Genomic DNA, 22,992 nt, shown 5'->3' on the forward strand with positions numbered 1-22,992 from the left:
AAAAAGAGGATAATAGGAGTCATAAACAGGCAAAAGCTTCCGTTTTTTATGCAAATTTAAATTATGCATATAACGCTATCGTATTTTATTTGATTCAATTAATAAATACCGAGAAACATATTACAGTAATATTTTCATTCTCAAATAAATTTATAGATGACATAAAATTCGTTGCGTTAACTACTTAAAAAGTCTCTTAAATTATTAAAATTTTATGTAATGTTTTACAGTACGGTAATTCACAGCTGGCACACAATATAAATGAATGTAAAAGTTTAACTTCTTTTATAAACTTAACAATAAAAATGACTTCTGGATTGAAGAACTTTTATATGTCTTTTATAGAAATGAACATTTATTAGAGCTATATTATTGTACTGAATGAACCGTATTAAAATTATAATAGGATCATTGCCAAGAGTTTCACGGCATCATAACTAGCGTAACGAGATTCCATTTTGTAAAGAAACAGACCGTAATGACACTAACCTCAGTTTCTAATAACGTAAATAACAAATATGTTCTTTACGTCCGTTATTTAATTATACGGATAACTCAGTACTTTAGAGATGGATGTGGAATTTAGTTTTATCACAGTACACATTAATTTGTAAAAAGGTAAACTTATTTTTACTTATCCAAAACGATTACTTGTGTGTGAATACACATAATTTAAGTAAACAAAAATGTAGTATATATTTAATACACTTCATCCCGATTATTACGAATCCAGTAAGTACCATTAAGAACATATGCGCTAATTTTAATGTTGTATGTACGTGGAATTAGAGGTCTTCCAGAACTGTGAAAGAGACATCTACCTGAATATATAGATATGTATATTTATTTTATTGAATAAAATATTCATTTTGCGTTTTAATTTTACTTTCCTTAAAGGTTTTTCGTACATAAAGGCCCTCAAGCATCATAAAGAAGACTGCTCATGTCTGCTGCAACTTCGGTGTTATATGCGATACCGGCGTGATTTGCTACTTTGGACAGAAAGAAACACATCAGATGTTTGACATCGATACAGCGAAAAGCCGCGCTAAAAATAACATTTGCGTACAGATCGGTGTCTGCAGCGGCAGTGGGGGTACTCACCGGGGTCCCCCGATTCGTCTCAGAGCTTTGCAGAGAAAAAGGCAATATGAGGAAATGACCAAAGAAGATGTGACGACACTGTCTTAAAAATGGCAGCAGGCAAGGGAGACGATGAGTAAAAGCGCATAGACACGCAGACTCATACCCAAGTTGGAGTCGTGGTTAGGGAGGGGACATGGAGAGGTTGGATGTCATGTCAGACAGTTCCCCTCTGATCACGGCGAATTTGGGGAATATCTCTACCGATCTGGTAGAAGGATGTTTCAGAATTGCATATATTGCGGGCTGGAGGACACCCCTACCATATATTTTTTGAATGTCCTAGTGGGATGGAGTCAAGTTAAATTGTAATCTCGAATGGGTGACACCTGAAACTACTGATCCGTACATGTTGAAGGGTTTAAGGGAATCGCTAAACATGGAGAAACTGATTGCAGAAATTCTAAAGAGAAAGGAAAAGGATAACAGAAAATGGGGGACTGAAGCCTGGGTGGGGACATGGGGGGAAGGACAGCTGTTGGTCTTCCGTTCGTCCGAGCTTGCACGAGTGGGGGGCAGTGAGGTGGCACAGAACTTCCAACCCTCATTAATATAGGTCAAAAAAAAATTGGAAAAAAGACCGAGTCCAGGCGGGCGGATGAGGTGGGGTCCCGGAAACGGCATAGCCGGGTCCGGTTACCTCCGCCTCTAAAGTTAGAGGCAGGCAAATTAAAATAAGAAGATCCAAAATAAAATAAGAAGAACCGCCAGGCCGACCTGCAATGCCGGACCAACTGCCGGTTGGCGGGGAGGCCCGTTAGAGTCGGAAGAACACGTCCCTGGACTACGTCATACTTGACTGCAGATCCGGTCCAGAGGTGTAGCGATAAAAAAAAGAGAGAAGGGGTCCTTTCTTTTACTACAAAAAGGTAAAAAAAAGGTTGATTTCCAAGAATAAGGACTGAAAATTTCATATTAATCACTAACAATTCATGACTTTTATAAGGAAGAACTACAAAAAATTGTTTGCTCGAATTTGAATGTACATCGTTTAGACTTTAGTCTGTTTACATACTATTTTTTATATTTTATGAATTGACTCAAGGGTCTGAAACATTAAAAACTCAAAAGAATAAAAATAGTAAAACAATTAAAAAATAGTATAAACAAATATGTAACTATTTATTAAAATTATTGTTGTTGTTCCAGTTACACGGTAGCAGCTTACTGTTTAATTTGGTTTCCTGTGGTAACTATTCGTTAAGGTAAATGTCGTAATAATGTGCAAAACCACAACAGATTGGTTTCTACAAATGACCGCAAACCTTAAAAGAAATATAAAACATTGAAAATACCAGCATCATTACATTTAACGATGCAATAAATTAAACAATAAATAACGAAAAATATAATAGTAAAAACATAGTTATTTATAAAAATAAAAAAAACTAACATTTTATTTCTCATTACAGTTATTTTTATTTACAATCATTTCCAATTAACGTTGAAGAAACTGTGAGCCCAGTCCACATGTCTGTTCAGTCTCATTTTGTATTTAGTTCCGAATCCCCGTATTTCATCTCGAACGTTGGCACTTTCAAATAATCATGTACCTTAGTGTTTTTTACAAACCACAGTACTTCTGTAATATTTCTCAATAGTCTGTTTTGGAATCACTGTTCGGTCAGTATTACTCTCACTCAGCTGTATCCTACAGCTGGATTTCTTAGGTCGAAATCGGATTCAGGATGATTGTGTACAACTCCTTATTGGATAATGATAATTGCGACCCTCTGCCTAGGTACCGGTACATCTCCCTGAACTTAATGTTAAGCTGTTTCTCTATGTCGTGAATCCTTCACGTTAGACGGCGCCAGTTTCTTCAGTCCAAGTTATTCCACGGTATTACCATTCGGGATGAACACGCATTCAGTTGAATTCGCGGGCAGTCACCCCTCCTCATGTCTACTCTTAGCGGGAATAACCTTCATCTTTCATTTAGATAATCATTAAGGAATCAGATTAAGTACAGTTTGCAGTTTAAAAGACGCTACGATAGGGTCAGCATCCACAGCCAGGTTTGCATGTCATCCATTAATGATGCAATTGTGATGTCCTCAGGAATTAGGAAGTCCGCCGTGAAGATCGAGATTAATGAAAGCCTTAGCACCGACCCTTGAGGATCACCAAGTTCAGCATCAATGAATACCGATAGGTCCTGATTGTATCTCTGTTGGGAGAAACGTCCGTCCAGGTAGCTACGCATGATCAAGTAATACGGTTAAAGAAGGCTCCTTTTCAGTTTATAAAGTAGGTCAGAAAGCCAGACCTAATCAAAGATCAAAGGTTCTGGACTCTAAAAAAAACAGCCGACCAATTCATCTTCTCTTCTAGACATGGCTGATAACGTTGACAATCCTGGATGTTTGTGCAATGATGGCATGAAATGCCATCTAAGGATTCTAAAGGTGAAATGATGGCAATCTTCTGACTGCTTATTAAAAACTCAGGGGGAACAAGCAAGAGCAACGTCGAGATATTACAGCGTCCCAGATGAAGTTTATGAGGTGTAATACAGAGGCACCTTGGTTTACGAAAAATATTAAGATTCATAAATACTTGTGTTTAATCTGTGGTCCGGGAAGAGATAAAACGCTTCAATTCTAGGTATGAACTACGCTTAAACAATCACATGAACCACTTAGCCATTAACCTCTTGAATAATGGTAGGGACGTTAGAAGGCGCCCTACCGTTATCAAGAGGTTAAACACCTCCACTTAGTAGACCTTAGTGATCCTATGTGATTTATGATTTGGCTTGTGGTATGATTATGAACTGATGATGATTACGATATTGGCTATATTGTGACGATCTTATTTATGATATATTTGTGTGATTTATGTTAACGCATCTTGTTGAGTGCTCTAATTCTATTTATTCCTCTTTGTTTATGTTGTATTTAATTTTTTATTTTTCAGAATTCATCTTTTCCTTCATTTTGGTTTCTAGTTGTTTAGCCTGTGTTGCTATTAGAACTTAGTGTGTGAACTCTTCTCACAAGTTTTGATACTAGATACTAGTTTTAATTACTGTAAAGTTTCGATGGGAACTTCCTATCAAGTGTTTCTATATGTTCAGATTTACTTAGGTTTCTCTATGATGTAACCGACTGTAAATAAAATTTAGAACTAAAAAAAAAATATCTCTTTAGGGTATAATTTAAAAAATTTTATTTCATGACACAGACACTGAATTGCTGCGGATGACAACAATAATTTCATTTCTTTTATTTATATTAAATAAAAAAAATGGATATATTTCTATTTATAAAGACTTATTATTTTTATGCACGATATTTTACAAATGCAGTACTAAAAAAATTAAAAGTAATATGGTTTATATAATATAAAACTGTATCGTTAAATAAGTATGTTAATAGAAATCGATGCAGAATGTTAATTTTATTGTTGTAATTTTTATTATATTTTAAACCAACAAAGATTTGATTAAAGTTTAAAATTGGTTTATAGTTTTATTTCAGTTCATAAAATTGCTAATTGTATTATATTTAATGTTTTCTATTAAATCTTGTTAGTATTAATATATTAATTATTTTTATTGCTTTAAAAGTTGATTGATAATTAATAAATAAAAAATACATAAAAATAAATAAAAATTTAACGTACAGAATAGTAATTTGTATAATACGTACTTCATTTAATTGAATTTTAAAAAGTGTTGGAAACCGAGTAGATGAAAAAATATACGCGAGGTCAGTAAATAAAGATACTGCATAATTTTTAATGTCGATTAGAGTAAAATTTAATTAAAAACAATACTGTGTATTCAGAAAGAACGGTGATTTACAGTATTTTTCTCTCCATAAATATAAATCTCGTAATGCAATTTAATTTTTTCATTTAAAAAAAATAATCGCCCAACGTGGGGCTCGAACCCACGACCCTGAGATTAAGAGTCTCATGCTCTACCGACTGAGCTAGCCGGGCTTGGCATTATTGGGGTTACATTTAATTATACAACATCCCTCAATTATTAACAATCATATTTTTTTAAATTTCTCGACGCATTTATCGTCCAATTGACAGTATTAATTGTTTAACGCTTACTTCATTTTTTTAATTTTATTTATATATATTTATTTAATATTTACATGATAACGCTCTGAAAATCTTCCAACCATTGTTTTAGTAAGTAGTGAATATTAAAAATTTAAGATTGAAAAATGTTATTATTTAAAGAATGCAGCAATATTACGTTGCATGAAAACTACCTTTATTAATTTCAAAATATTTAAACTAATTTTAAATGAATAGAAGATTTTATAATAAATTATTATTTTTTTAAATCAAAAATAATTTATCTAAATTAATCGACAGAAAACAAACCTCGTATATTTCTCAAAATATCTGTTATTTTTTTTTTATACTCATGTTCAATAATATGTTACGAAAAATAAACAATAGTAAATTATTTTAAATATAAAGAATTGCTTTTAAATTTATTTATAATATAATATTCTTAATTTAAAAAAAAAAATCATAATGAAACATTAATATGTAAAAGAAAAAAAAATTGTTAATAGAGATGAAGGACAATAGACATACAGATAAAAACTTTCTAAAACAAAGGATAAATGAATCTAATATTTCAACCAGAAAAATAAATAACAACAATAAACCAAATAAAATATTACCGAATAAGACAATTTTAAAATGATTATTATAAAAATTACCTTAAATTCCATTCCATATCAGACCACTTAGAATAATCTCTTAATCAATTACTTAAAAGAATTAACTCGTAATGAACTAGCAAGATCTTTTTTTAACTTTGTAGTAAAATTTATAAACACCGCTTAAATAGAGCAAGTTATATGTTATTTATTTAAAAATATATTACTTATTAAAACCAATTTGTGTCTGATCGTAATTTTCAGTAACATTATGCTCTAATATACCATAAAAAAAATGGTTTTCGTGTCTGTTTTTTTATGTTTTAGTTCAAATGTGCTTTGTAAATTTTCTAGCAAGTTTTTTCCATGAAGTGCTTTTATATTATTTTCCTAACTTTTCAAACAACTGTAAGAAATCCTTTTTTCTCGTTAAAATTATGTAATTTTTTTCGATTTATTTAAACCCGCGTGGTGATTTAAATATACAGGGTCATTCACGGGAACTGGATGTTTTTGAAGTGGGTTGTACTCGGGCGTTCGTGGTGGGAGGGACACGTGGCTGGTGTCTGACGTTTCCTTTGTTCATAGCATTTACATTTTAGCCGTTGATATGGAGCCGTGGACGCTAGATAACGCCTGTACGCGTATGACAGTTTTGTGCGAAATGACGAATCCGTAACTGCTGTTCAGCGAGATTTCCGCGGTCAGTTTAATATCTATCGTAATGCAAGTGTCCCTTCTCGTAACACAATATTGCGATGGGTAAACAACCTTCGAACAAGCGGTTCAATATTAAAGAAAAAACCACCGGGTCCCCGACGAACTGGTAGCACTCCGGAGAACATCGAACGAGTAAGGGAAGCCATTGTCAGAAGCCCACGCCGCTCTATTCAGAGGCATTCAGCAGCGCTTCAAATGAGCACAAGTTCGGTAAGACGAATTTTGTATACAGACCTGCATTTCCATCCTTACAAGATAGCCGTCGTGCAGCAATTAAACGAGCAAGATTTCACGCAGCGATTACAATTTTGTCGACAAATGCTTACCATTTTTGAAGAAAATGAAAATTTGTTATTGTTAATGAGTGACGAAGCCCATTTTCATCTGAATGGCTTCGTCAACAAACAGAATTGCCGGTATTGGGCAGAAAGAAACCCACATCAGCTTCACGAGAGACCACTTCATAGCCGAAAGGTGAGTGTCTGGTGTGCAATAGGAAAGGTCGGTGTTATTGGACCATATTTTTTTGAAGAAAATGACGCTGCCGTAACTGTAATAGCTGATCGTTACATTGCGATGTTGAATACGTTTTTCATCCCTGAGTTACGGAAGCAAGGAATCGTTTTTCAAAATATGTTATTCCAGCAGGATGGAGCTACAGCGCACTCAGCGAGGGCAACGGTGGCTGTTCTTGTTTCCGGGACGGATCGTTTCCAGATTCGGCGACATTCCTTGGCCCCCTCGGTCCTCCAACTTGAGTAGTTGTGATTTTTTCTGTGGGGGTTTCTGAAAACGCGTGTACGGCAATAAACCGCATACATTGGAGGACCTAAAGATCGCAATTCGTCATCACGTCACCCAGATTGATGTAGACATACTGCAAAGAATTGAGGCCAGTTACCGTGAAAGGCTACAACAATGTATTGCACAAAATGGAAATCACTTGCCGGACATAATTTTTCGTTCATGAGTAAGTAACAAATGCTTTGATTCAACAAGTGTTTCAGTAGCAATAAAACTTTTTTAAAGTAAATATTCAATTTTTTATGATTATTTTAAAAACATCAAGTTCCCGTGAATGACCCTGTATATATATATATATATATATATATATATATATATACATACATATACTCCATAACGTCAGTGATTAAAGATAAAAAATAGTTGATTGGTTTTAGGGTAATTCAATAAAAAATTATGATATCGCTTGGTGCCACCATCGGATGCCTGAGCTCTGAATTATTACATGATTACTATCACAATGAAGTACTCTATCTTATGAATTGATACTGATCATAAAAAGATGAAAATAGATCCGATTGCAGCATATATATTGATTTCCTAAGCGTACCGTGAGCTTAAACTAATTTTTCATTTCATATAAATATTGATTAATAAGTCTACCGATTAAATCTTGACCATAATATATCTTTTTTTTTTCTTTTTATACACATACGAGCGTATACATAATAGTGTACAAGGACATATAACAGTAGGAGTTTATTGGTCAGTTGAAAGCAACTGATTATAGTATAATTAAAAAATAAAACTTTTATCATTTTTTTTAAACTCTAAGTACTTGTTTATCAAATAAACGTAATCTTATAGCAGGATTTATGTTTTAATCCTCTTTTACTGGTTATAGTTTTCGTTATTTTCTTTTTGTTTCAAAGTAAATAAAAATTACTTATTTATATGTAAAAAAAATGTATGGTTTGGATAAATTACAAATTAACAATATATGGTATTTCATACCACATAACATCTTTATTTTATATTTAACTATAAATGCGCTGTCCGAAGCTCTATGATTTAATACATAAGTTATTCAGAAAACAACATAATTATAACTCCCTCCACTTCAAAAACAGGTCACGAAATTCACTCTCCTACAGGCCGTCATTCACTCGACGTTTTAAAACGATATTCCCCTCAATCTCCATTTAGCCTAGTATCCTCGTAAGCCTCATTCAATTCTAATTTCCTCTCACCGATGTAAACACAGTAAACTCGCCACAGTTACGTCATAAAGTGACCTACTTTAGATATTAGTATAAGTTAAATATATTGATTTATAAAAAGGACTATTATTATATTTTAATAAACACACATTCTAACATTCTATATTTGTAATGCTCCTCTGTTCTTTACGCAAAATTTTTTCTTTTCTTTTTTAATGAAATATCACGTAAAATAAAAGAAAGAAGAAATAATTAATATTTTTCTTTATTAAACCACTTTATAAAACAGGAAACGTATAAAAAGAGATTCTTGTATGCTATTCTCTCACAGCCAAACAAAAGATTGAAAAGCACAAGTATCTCGTTTTATGTCTGATTTCGTATCGCCAGTTATTTGCACTCCAATATCATCCAGCTATTACAAGTCAGTGAACTTAATTTTAGGCCATTATTATTAAAAAATCATAACTTATTAATCGTGTTACATTACCAGTTTATCTGAAGTAATAAAGTGAGACAAACTTAAGTTCTAGCAGTTTGAAAGCTTGTAAATTTAGAAGACATTACAGGGATATCGGTAGATAAAATATGATTTAATAAATAGGAAATAGTATAAGTTAACAATAATTATTCGTAATTGATTGATATAGCGTATTGTGTAGCGCAATTAATTTGATAAAATTTAAAACGTTTATAAATATCTCACATTTAAATCTTTCTGGTAGCTTTTAATTTTATATCTAACAACAAATTTCAGAGATTTTCAACAGATGTAAATACCTGTATCTAAATCACTGTATTAGAATGCATCCAATAAAGTACAAGCACAAATAAATAAAAGGAAATACGTTACAGTGTAACTGCGCAGACTGTTTGTTAGATGGACGTAGTCAGATGAATTGTCAAATCTTTGTATTAATTAATTTCCTTCTAAATTTTGATTAGACTTATGAATTACCGTCGGATTCGCGAATTATCAGATTATCATAATGAACTGTTACACTAAATGATATTTACTCGTCAAGAAATAAATAATTTTTTTCTTTAAAATTGGTAACTACATAAATTACAAATTCTTCAACTGAATTGATGGATAGACGACTATTACTGCAAAATAATTTTTATTACTTTTATTAATTATTAAAAACGTTAAGTAATTTGATTTCATAGTTACGACGTTATTTTTAGATGAATGTTACTTAAATGTGTTTGTGCGTGAATGAAATATATTTGCCTGTTCTTGTCAAATATAAGATTTGTTGCATTTGTCAAATATATTGCACAAATTTTCAAAAGGAGTTTGTGTTCTCGTTTTAGATATATTTTATAGATTATTTGTTGATAAAACAAATCGATGTTGGTATATTTAAATGGTATACTGAAATAACAATTATTAGACCTTCAAAAATAAAAATGAGTGCTGTTTAATATAAAATCTGTTTCATAACATCAGGATTGTAATGATATCTACAATAAGTAAAAATAATACGTGTTATAAATCATTCTTACAGTAATGTAAGAATTAAAAAGGTTGCTTATGAATTTGTTAGTGTGCGATAGCTAGAATGCCGTAAAGACCTCAAAAATTCATTATTAGTTAATTTAACTCACGAAGTTGGATTAAAATATTTTGATAACCCTGCAAAAAACTAATCTCGCAACGTGACTATACATTACTCTGAAGAAAGATAAAAAATTCACTGTTTTAATATTCTTATTTCACTGAAGTCTGTTGTTTTTAATTTGATGGTTTAAAATAAATATTGGATTTTATGTACATATAAATCCCCATCCACATAAATTTGTACATATTTTACATAAAATATTTTTTATGAGATACTGAATTACAACAAAATTTTGCTATTTTGTTCATGTTTAATTTAAAAAAAAAGTTTTATTAAAAGATTCAGTTGTTAATCAAGTAATGATTTTTGATATCTTATCCTGGTTTTTGTTTCATGAACCCAAAATATACATATGTAGTTTCACAAGCTTACTACGTTTAAGCATATTTTGCAAGTAGGTTGAAATTTATGCACGACTGTTTTTATTAAGTGCCCCATTAATAATTAATATAACTAACTGGTATTTTTTTTTATCGAAAATTTAAAACCGTTTCACAAAGTTCAACTAGAGTAGCCTCATAACCCACCATCCCAACCCCGTAGGGGAAGTCACCCACCGCGGTGATTGCGGTGGGTGTTACACCACCCCTCCGTTCATAGCCCTGAAGGACTTTACCGGAGGTCGTCTTCAGACCCTCTAACTGATTACATCTCACAGTCGCCAGCCAGGCCTCAGTCGGAATGCCATCGACGCAAATGCCTCACCAGACATTTACATCAGTAAAAACTAATAACTCAGCCAACGCCTTCGCTTAGGCTTTCTTCGGAGATCTTCACACTCTTAAAACTAAAGTTGTACGCTCCCCTTTAATTTTTTTGTTATTTGAGGTATCCCGATTCTCTCTTTGGTAATCTTCACCGATAAGAGAGATTAACTCATTAATCTAGAGTATTCGGCCATCGAAGGGGATAAAAAATTTTAAATGGGAAATATTTTCAGTCATGCGTTTTAAAGATTTATGCGAGACAAGCAAAATGGTATCAAAAAAACTAAATTCTGACTATTTAAACTAAAATGGCGACCGAAAATGTCATTACGTTATATAAAATTGAAAAAAATAATCGTTAAATTTTTCAAACGTTTCTTTTAATTAAATTTTAGTCTTGATAAGTAAATAACAATTTGCAAATTAATTACTTTCCCACGTGCAATTGATTCTATCTTTTTATTTTGAAAAAAGTCCTATATCTCTTGTATTAAAAATACCGCCTAATAAAATCATTTCGGTTAAAATGTTATTGCTTCTCACCTCATATTGAATTTTCAGACTACCCTATAGTGATGCTGCTCCAAAGCTTCTCTCATATTGTGAATTATAAAAAAAACAAGTTATAGAGGGGTATAAATTACTTTTCACTCACCCGGTATATATATATATATATATATATATATATATATATATATATATATATATATATATATATATAAACAGTATATCATCTTACAATGATATATACATATATGTATTATATCAAAATAAAAATTGCAGTTACAACAGTAAATAAGAGTTATGAAATTGTTTCAATGTTATATCATTTGTTCCATATATAGCGCAGAGAATTTCTTTGGCTATAACCAAAATCGGTGTGACTAATGAATTAATCCATTTAATTTAAGGTTATTCTAAATATTAATCTACTTTTTAGAAAAATACATGAATTATTTATGAGCAAAATACAATTAATCGATTAAACTAGCAAAATGAACGTTTTACAGGAAATAAAATTAACTTAAGTTATTAAACTTATTTAAATATAACACTCCCGTTTATTTGCGTGTAACGTTGCTAAATAAATCGTTCAGTTCTCTCAGACAATAAACGTTTTTGTGTAGCCTGTTTCAAATAAATTGTAGCAAACTTAGTTCTGGAGCACGTTACAACATGACCAAGTAATGGTCATACTCGTAAAGTAATGAAAATTGTGGTCATAAATTCCAATTAAATGACCTAAATTAACTTATAAATTTTAAATTTAACTAATAATTAGAATTCATGTTTATCAGTAAAATCTATAAAAACAAAATGTATCAGTAAATTTATTAATGGTAAAATTTATCAGTAAATCTTGAAGATTTTTCTCTCCCGACAAGAATAAAAACAAATTTAAATGTAGTATTTAAAGAGTGTAATATTAAATTATTATTATTAAAGCATATGCAAATAATTATTTGTATATATTTTTAAAAAATTATAAATCTATTTTACTGTGTGTAATTAATGACGAGAGAGAGAGAGAGAGAGATTGATGGAGGGACGGACAGGCGGCTGGTCAGAGACAGGCACACATATAGAGCAAAAGGTTTGGAATAATTTAATGGATTAACGTAATTGTAACTGTAAAGACATTAAATGTTACCAAGTTTTGTATCGAATTTTATCTATACGCATATGTTATGGATCAGTAAACAAATATATTTAAAATTATTTATTAAACAAAAAAATATATTAAAAAAAATTTATAAAACAAAAACAAACGTATTTTTAAAACAAATAGATGAGCAAATGACAAATAAAACTGAAAATTTCATGTATTATATTATCTCATTTTAGTATGTGTACAGATTAGTTATGGGAAAAAATTTACAGGCTTCTTTAAATCTATATCTTAAGTAACTAAACTTTCACAGTTTTTCTATTGTTCAATTTGTTTGAAATATTTATTTATTACTGTTACAAATTTATACCTAATACTTCAGTATAAAATAATTTTTAAATACCCACTTTCGTTGATACAATCTAAACGATCTATATATAGTAGCTAAGGACTTAAAAATCGAGTTTTCCAGCGTTATTTAAAAAAGCATAAATGAAATATATATAAACTCCGTGTTTCCTCTGTTTAAGATAGTTATTAAAGTAATGGAAGAAAAAAGACTTTAATCTGGTTTACGTTATGGATTTTTAACAATTTTGTTAAAAAATTGTAACAACTCGAGTGTCTTATTTTGTCAACCAGAAACCTAATCATTTGCAGACCTACTAATATTTTCTTAATTAAATAACTGTTACCTTGTTTTTCTAATAATTTGAAAAGAAATTTCATTATGAAATTTACGCCTATGTACAAGCTTACTGTAAGAGTTTCAAAACATTTCATACTTCCATCATATTCGAACAATCAAATTTACTTTGTAAAAGACAAATCTAGAGACATAAGGTATTTCAAACGTTTTCTCAGATGTCAGCGCGAGAGGAAAACGTTTTTCATTAGGCCTACATTTACCTAGACAAATGAATAGACAAATTCTGCATGAAAGGGTGTTTTTCTTTTATTATTATTTCTTTTTTTAATTGTAACATTGTGCTAGTAAAGAACAACATTACAGAGATCATATATCATTTCTACAAACTTTCAAAATCACAAATCCATAGATCTATAAATTTTCAGACATAGATTATTAATTTAAACTCGCCATGTATTAATAGTTATATTATAACCAGTGTGTGTCTTGATGGTATTATATTTGTTTGTGTCCCTGTAACTCCAGAACCTCTGAACCGATTTTTATGGAATAGTAATTTGGTTTAAGTTAAGTGAATTAGACTGATAAGATGGTCTGAATAAAATAAGATGATGAATGGTGGAAGATAAACTGATGAAAATTTGTATGCATGTTCTTCTTACGGTGTAAGTGCCCACTAAGGAAGAATTTTTTGAAATTCCGAGTTTAACAGGTTAAAACGGAATAACAATGAAATTTACTGATTTTTTAAAATTTCTTGGTACAAATGAAGATATCAACTTGATTTTTTGTGTGTGTAATTTTCATATAAATATGTAAAAACCATTTTCTAGATTTTTTGAAATTGGACCTTGGAAGCTGTGAATAAAGGTAAAAGGTTTTAAACAACGATGGGAAATTTTCTCCATTTCCGACAATAATAAACGAGACATTCACTAGATTGGGGCTTGAAAATACTCTTGAAATAAATATCTGAAAACCATTTTCGGGTTTTTATGAATTTCGATTTTTTAAGGGGTGCGACAGTGAACGGCGCTGCGGCTCAACTGACACAGCCACTGTTACTGTATGTTTAACACGAGTGGCTGCATCTGCCTCCAGTTACTTGACTAAAACACATAAAATAAAATTAAACATTTTTAAAAATGAAACGAAGTTTTATAGTGGTGTTTATCGGGTAACGCTAAGAACCGGGAAAAATACAGTTATACGAAGTACAAGCAACCAGTTATAACTAACATTTTTAAAATGGAGATCGACTGGAATGAAACCCATATTCTTAGCTACTTTTTTACATTTCTCTGTAACAAATGAAAGTATCAGCTTGTTTCTTGGTGAGTATAATATTCATGTAAATATCTAAAAATCAATTTTTATGTTTTTTATTTTTGAAATTCGGCCTTGAAAGGGGTAAAGAAAGTCAAAAAAATGTTGAACAATGATTGAAAATTTTTCCCATTTCCTATTGTACCATACGAGATATTTAATTGATCTGGACAGGCAAATACTCTTTACATAAATATACAAAAACCATTTTAGGATTTTTTTCGTTTCGATTTTTTAAGGATGCGACTGTGTACCGCGCGGCGACTACAGCCACTACCACTGTTACTGGATGTGAAATACGTCTGGCTGCACTTGACTACTTGACTGAAAAACATAAAATAAAAAATTGAACCCGTCGGTGCAAGCATCCATATGTATACATATATATATATATATATATATATATATATATATATATATATATATATATATATATATATATATATATAATATTATATATAAATAATTACATTTACTAAAAAAACATTAAAATAAATTTCAACATCGTTGAGCAAATAATATACTGCAAATGAAAATGAATACAATAATTCAGCTTTAATCAGACTGGGAACTCGTAAGGAAATAAGTTATTTGAAAATTGGCTCTAAAAATGGGAAAGAAAAAATATCACACGTAATAAATTAAATTTTAGATTATAGATTTGTTTTTAAATACTAACTTTACTTTCAGAAGATTTAGAATTTTTAAAAATAAGTTATAATTTTTTTTTACATGTGTTTTGAGTGACTCTGGTGATATATTCATTAAAAAAAAAAAAATACTTTTTTTTTAAAGTTCTTACAAAACTTCAAAACTATAGTTCATGTACTTTTTTAGATCAGTGAATCCTGCTATCAGAAAGTATATATGAAATTATGTTCAAAAAACAGCTTATAAAAATTGTTCAGCCCATTTTGACTGTTAAACAATCGGTTAATAGTTAATGCAGCTGAAAAGATATAAATAAATAGAAAAAAAGTAAATAAAAAACATGAAAAATGAAAATAATAAAAATAAAAAACAGAATAATCATTAATTAACAGACAATACTTATGAAACAATAAAGTAAGCATTTATCGCCAAAATGATAAAAGAATAAAATTAACAAAAATAAAAATTATTGTCATCCTAGGCAAACCAAATAGGAAACGAAAATTAATTTTAAATACAACTAAATTATTTAAATTCCCAATCTAGACTGCCACCACAACTTAGTGCACACTTATAGATTGGGTAGATAAAAGTTGTCTCAAGATTGGTTAAAACAGCATGAACCTTAAACCGGTAAAAGAAATATCCTTGCTCATGAAAAATACTTTCAAGGAGAGGATATCAGTTCAATGTCCTTATCATTGAACCTAATCTTTTTTAAATTTAAAATTCAAACAGGCTATTTGACATCGGTTTCCTACCGTTGTACTTCCAAATATACCCTGATGTCTATACTTATAATGAACTAACAGTTCCTTTATTCTATTTTCAATCTTTCTTTTAGTTTCCCTTGTGTATCCTAAAGTGCAATTACTGTCTTTATAAAACAATTTACAGTTGCTCCTTTTCCGAGCATCAAAACGTTAACATGTACGCTTTTGATTGACGTGCTAGTATAACCAATAAAGATCGATGGCAATTTGGATTTTTTCATAGAAGGTTTTGTTTTTAGTCTTTAATATCCAACTATTTTATTAGTACCATTATTTTTACCAAAAATTTATTTTGTGAAACTCCTAGTGGCATAACTTTAACTAGAAAACGAAGCCACCAATAATTTCGTGATTTCGTAATTTTTTGTTAGTTGTATACATTTAAGCACACATTGATAGATAAAAATTAACTCTTTCAATTACTCCACCTTATAAAAACCTAGCTAATACCGCATCCCTTGGTAAAATTACAAAGCAAACCTACTACATATAACTCTGATAATCATACGTTTCTTTACGTTTTTACAGAACTACTAGTGTAAATAATAAACTCCAAAAACGCACTTCGGTAACCAGAGCATAAGAATTCCTTTACAACTGTTTTGGAAGCATTTTGAATTTGAAGGACTGACTGTGGCACATGAGCCGCTAAAACACATTCATCTGACTGGATCCTAGCTAGACTGTCTAATTAGACAGACAGTCTGCTAGACTGTCTGTCAAATTAGTAGTAGTAGTTTTCTTAATTAACCGTAGAATAAACACTCCAGGTAAGCAGCCTTTTTGCTGAGGACATCTTGGCTCAGTCACACGCAAGAGTGGCTGGGTCGGGGCGTTCCGATGATGTTCTAATGATCCTTGAGGTATGTAAGGCAAGCGCGCTGATAGGGGTATGCGTGGGATGCATACTCAAACCCCAAGTAGAGTAGAAACTGGTAGTGCATCCCTCCTGGGTAAGGGGCAGTTCGGCATCCAGAAGCGGAGATCGGGACGCTCCTATGAACGGGAAGGTACCCCGTTGGGGGGGGGGGGGTTTCCTGTTAAGGACCTTTTATAGGGTGGGGTGTAGTTTACGCCACGTCACTTAGAGCCAACCGTGGCAACGTCTATTAGGCGGTTACCGGTTGCCCCTATAGTAGTTAAAAATGTTTTAAAAGAGAATAAACACTCAATTCCTTCGAATAACTGTTATTTTTCGCCAAAAAAAAAAAAATGGGACTATTAGAATCAATCAATAGAAAAGGACGTAAGTATTTAAATTGCGATTTATAGTGGAAAGCTACTGCAGTCTGTAATACTCTTGATTTTATTTTAGTGCCAGTGAATATTTATTGTTATTTATAAAACGTGTCTTTTTAGAATAAATAAAATCGTTATTTATCTAAGTTATGTAACGTATAAGTATTGTAGATTATCTGTCTCACAACACTACATGCTGTAGGTCCAGTAACAGTTCGGTAGTTAAATAGCTTGTCTAATCTCAGAACTGTTTTCTTTTTTCTTTAATATAACCTTCAATTTTAAACCATTAATTATAAAAACATGATTTTCTGTTAATTTGAAACTAATAAACGTAAGGAAAATGACGGTGTATTGGGAACGAATGGGATGCCCTGAAAGTCAATTTTAATTACCGTTTATGTTTTAAGAAATAGCATGAATAATCACTGAAAAAACAAATGCATTTTATTTCAAAAATGTTAAATCATTCATCTTACGTCAACATTAGATTTAAATTTATTTATCTTATTAATACATTTCAAATTACAAATGACGTCAAAATAACAGAAGTGTAAAATATAAAATAGTCTATAAACTTCATATAGATTGGAAAGTATTTGTTAAGTCATATTTCTTGTTCAATGTTCGTTTAAAAGCAATGCACTATTAATATCTGAAATGCCTTCTTTATATTGACGTTTTTAAAATATCGTTCATCATGTCACCTGACAGAAACTCTAAAGCCACGTCAACATTGTCAAGCTAAAGAATGACTGAGTGAATCAGAGAGTAAATAATCTACATTTTGTAAATTTAAAAATGGAGTCTTTTACGCTATAACAGTCAATCTTTTATATGAAGTTTAAAAATAAGGAAAATTTTACGTTCTAAAATATTATTAAATAAAAGTGCTGCATTACGAATAAGTGAAGTAATATTTGTTTACAATAATATATATTTTTACATATATAAATTCTGAAGCACATCACAGAAGTAAATAAGTTTTTATCAGTCTTCAACTTTTTCTTCAATTTTATATAATAAAAATTCGTGTATTATTAAAGGCTTAGAAATTCTCGGATCTGAAAATTTTTTCAAGATATCTTTCAATCTGATAAAAGATTTTTACTCAACATAGTGAAAAATAAATAAATAAATTTCAATTTTTAATTATATATCTTTTTAATACATAAATATTAGATTACTGAACAGGAGTTCCCCAATAAAAATTCAACGTTTGAATAAAACAATTGAATCCCATTATTTCAGTATTTCAATTATAAAAATGTTTTCTGATAATTCCTTTGTAATACGAAATTCTTCTATTGTTCTACTGAGTCGGACAAAATACACATATAAGACGCCCTTTTTCCATAAAGGAGATACTTTAATTTGTACTTTTATATTATTTTTCCGAGTAATTCATACGGCTGTGACACACGTGAAGAATCTGAGGTGCAATTGGAACTAGTCAAGAGTTGCTATTTCTGACAATAACGATGTTAATTATACTCGTGTATTCAGTTATTTGGTGAAAAGAGTGAGGAGACATAGTAGGACAGAATAAAATCTTAATTTTGGCGTGACTCGGCGAGTTAATAAGTAACTATATAATTAAGTGGAAAAGGATATTCAACCATTCATTCCTAACATTACCTGGTAAACCTGGCACTGCGATTTTATTCTTGCTAATGGTTGTATCAATTTCGTGAGCGGTTAGTGCTTCGAGTCAGAACGCTTACAACCGGTTATTTTTGTATTCATATCGTGTTCAAGAACCTAATATTAACGGAAACCATAACCCAAACAGAACTTTGAACTTTAAATAAATTATAAATGAAATATTTTTTTAAGAATAAAAATTTTTATATCACTCCCTTTTTCAAATTTTCGAATATGGAAATTTAAAGTGCATTAATTCTTAGAACATTATTAGCTAAATAATTCTAAATTTTTTTAATAAAAATATTATTTTTGGTCTAGTGATTAACTGGTCGTCATAAATCAGTTATCAGCTGATTTTCGAAGTCGAAGGTTTGAGGTTAAAATCCTATTAAAAGTTAGTTGAGTTTATACACTTTTGAAGACTAGACTGAGAAACCGCCATCCATACCACCGGCTTACTTTGGTGAATGCGGCTCAATTAACCACAAATCTCAGGAATCGTCGGCCTGAGTCTGTACAAGACAACATCTCGTTTACATGTCACACATATCAATCTCATCTCATTCGCCGTGGGGGCGTTTCTTATTGTTCACTAGTTGAAGAGATTGCAACGTACACATTAGGAAATAAAATAAAATCAAAAAATATTATTTTTTTTAAGGTTTCTAGATTTTAGAAACCCTGGTTGTCTCCTCCGAGACGTACTATTAAAAATGACAGCATTATTGACAGTTTAAATGAAATAAGAAGGGTTTTGCCAGGTATCAATTCTGTAACGTAAATTAAAATGATATAAGCGTAATTTTAAAATCTACTAAATACTAACTATTACCTAATAATTGTTTATCGTAACTTTGGTAAAAATCTTCAAGTGAAGTTATAATTTACTCCCAAGTATACTATTTTTTATAGAGAAAATTATTATCTAACTAGAATATTATTTTTTATTTTTTAAAATGATTATTTACTATATAAGAACTAACTAAACAGTAGCGAACAAGATTTTGAGAATAATAGTCCCAAAGGAATATATATAGGCAATTAATTAATTCCGTAGGACATCTCCCTCACTTACTTTCTTTTGTGAAGGTGGTTACGACATAACTGTCTTCACAACAGCGTGCGTTGCTATGAACGCTATAGACTGAAGGATTGTTACGGGTTCACAAGAAGGCTCGGCTATTACAAAATTAGGCCTGCTTAACGCCCAGCAAACAATATCGTTTCAATTATAAATAAACTATAATGCTTTCTTTCTTACTGCTTCCCGCATTAAAAATTTAATAGTTTTGAAACTCCAAAACTGTTCTTTGAAATATGGATTAAATAATTGACAACTAATCTTCTTGCAACTGATCTAGAAGTTGTCGTGTAACTGATCTTGCGGAAATTAAATTATTAATAATAATTTAATTTCCGCAAGTAAAGCTTTAAACCACGTCTGAGAAATTTTTTTCTATTAATTCAGTAGCGGTTAATTATTGAAGTAATGTGATGAACAAAACACGCCATTAAATCTTTTTTTTTTTCATTTTTTAGCAAGCTAATAGAAACTTGTACCAGCTTGAAGAAATTTTGTTTAAGTTTTGAATAAATTTCCCTCTTCATTGGTTTTAAGTAATTAAAATAATTTGTCATTGATTTAAGTAATTGTTGCTTTTTTATATCCATAGCTTATAACGTGAAACTTAACATTACTTGTATAAGTTGTAACTTAACATTAAGTTGTATTATTAAATTATCTCACGCACATACATAAAATATATTATTATAATATACTATTACTATCACTATAATATATTATATAGTACATAATATATAATAATAACTAAACAGTAACGAAAAACATTTTGAGGACTATATTCTCAGTGTTCTAAAAAAATGAATATAAATATATGTAAACAATACTTATATACATAGGTAATTAATTAATTCCGTGGTGACATTTCCCTCATTCACTTTTTTTTGTGAAGATGGTTATAGCATAACTGTTTTCACAATAGCGTGCGATGCTGCAAACTTACTAAAAGAAAATTAAAAAGATTTAATAGTCTTTTCATTCATCACGTTAAGTCAATAATTAACCACTATTCTTTCTCTTTTTCTGTTTTGCCTCCGGAACCACCGTAGGTATTACTTCAGAAGATGAATGAGGATGATATATATGAAAGTAAATGAAGTGCAGTCTTGTACAGTCTCAGGTAGACCATTCCTGAGATGTGTGGTTAATTGAAACCCAGCCGCCTAAGAACACCGGTAACTTCGATCTAATATTCAAATTTATTTATCCTTTACTATTTCATGCATTTGTAGTTTCCCTTTAATGTTTTTTAATTTAAAAAATTTATGTATATAATAGTCGGTTGGGCGAGCCAAACGAGCCTTTTTCGTCAAGCCAGAAGACACTGCCCCTGGGCCCTCAGTATGTAAATTAGCATTATGCTTGTGTAAATAATACTGATAAATAACAATTAAAGCATGTTCTATTTTAAAAAAAAATATAAATGTATTGTAATTTTTCAGAGCAATAATTTGGTTAGCAAAGGACTTGAAAATTTGAATATGCGAGTCTCGAAAAAATCGGCTCCAGTTATATCCCTTACCTGCTCTTTATACGGGCACAAAAGTATTTTACTCAGTTCTTAGAGTTTCCGTAAAAATATCACGAATTATTACCTCATGATGTTGCATGAAACTTGTTTCTCAGTTTTAATTTTATTTTTTTTTAGTCTAGTAACCAAAGGGAGGTGCAAGCAGTCGCTGTGCGTTGGTCGCACACTAAGTTACAAAGGTAGTGGCTGTGTTGGTTGATCCGCCGCGCCGTACACCGTCGCAACTTTAAAGCGACTTTTATCGATAAGCAAAATAAAATATCAAAAAATACAAAGAGGACTGTCTATATAAAATCTAATTTAAATGCTGCAAGTGGTCTTCGAATTCGAGTTGTCCATAGTATAATTTAACATCGTCAACGAACATAATCCGGTTTTACCGTAAACCATTAAAACGGCCACCACCTAAAAACGGTGAAACATTTCGTAACGGCAATAATCCTATATTCTTTCCAAATACAAAAACTATGTTCATGCAAAATTTCAGCTCAATCGGTTGAATAGTTTTTGCGTAAAAAAGTAAGAGATTCCCAAAAACCACTAGATTTCACACACACACACACACACACACACACACACACACACACACACATATATATATATATATATATATATATATATATATATATATATATATTATTTAGGCATCAATAGATTATGTTAGCAGAAATTGATAGGTTTTTGACTTCCACCCCCATGGGAGATTCTGTCAGATTTTAGACCATTCCTTATAGTTTCTGAGTAATAAACAGTACAAAAATTAAGAATTCATTGTTTAAATGATGGATATAGTTTCGTTTCTTTAAAACATGTAAAGGGCTATATTATTTCTCTTTTTTCTATTTAGCCTCCGGAATCATCGTAAGGTATTACTTTTGAGGATGAATGAGGATATGTATGAATGCAAATGAATTATATTCTTGTACAGGCTCAGGTTAACCATTCCTGAAGTGTGCGGTTAATTGAAACCCAACCACCAAATAACACCGGTATCCACGATCTAGTATTCATATCCGTATAAAAAATTAACCACTACTGAATTAATAATAGTAAACGTCTCTCAGACATGGTTTGAAGCTGAAAATTTAAAAATATATATAGATAATCTAATTATATTTGGAAAATAGATTTCTTTTATGTTCAAGAACAAACATAAAAGTCTCGTAAACTGTATTACTCCCAAACGTAATATAACTCGTAATATCATGAATGGATACTACAAACATATTTGAAAACACATTTTAAAATTTAAATTAAACATTTTAAGGGAATCTACAAAAATAACTTTAAAAAAATAATCTGGAAAATTTTCAATTATTTAGAATTGAATTACTGATGAAATTAAAAAAAGAAACTGTTTGATAACATATATTACAAGAAAAATTACTTTTTGAAATGAAACACCGTTGATGTATTTGAACCACTAATTAAAAAGCAGCCTATTTGAATTTTTAAGTACATTTCAGTGAAATATTTTCAATAATGTTACTGAAACGACTTAAAGCAATATTATACTTTCTTTATTCTGCTCACAATTGGTCTTGTAGAATCATACAAAAACGAAATAGTACAATACAAGATTAAATGATTTGTTTAATTCATTTTTTTATATATATAAAAAAAAAAGAATAATACTTAATAAAAAAAAAAATGGCCATCACATATTGGTGATGGCAAACAATGAGGTTTGTTT

General features: G+C 30.5%; 1 protein-coding gene and 1 non-coding gene across 3 annotated transcripts in view; both read right to left on the reverse strand.

The window, feature by feature from the left end:
* Positions 1-22,992, reverse strand: part of alpha-Man-IIb (alpha-Mannosidase class II b) — a 515,292-nt gene that overhangs the window by 371,186 nt on the left and 121,114 nt on the right. The gene's annotated exons all lie outside the window — the stretch shown is intronic.
* On the reverse strand, positions 5,019-5,091 carry TRNAK-CUU (transfer RNA lysine (anticodon CUU)). Its single transcript has one exon. It is a non-coding gene; the product is annotated as a tRNA-Lys (tRNA).

The sequence above is a fragment of the Lycorma delicatula genome, chromosome 2, assembly GCF_047948215.1.
Source record: "Lycorma delicatula isolate Av1 chromosome 2, ASM4794821v1, whole genome shotgun sequence".
NCBI lineage: Eukaryota > Metazoa > Arthropoda > Insecta > Hemiptera > Fulgoridae > Lycorma > Lycorma delicatula.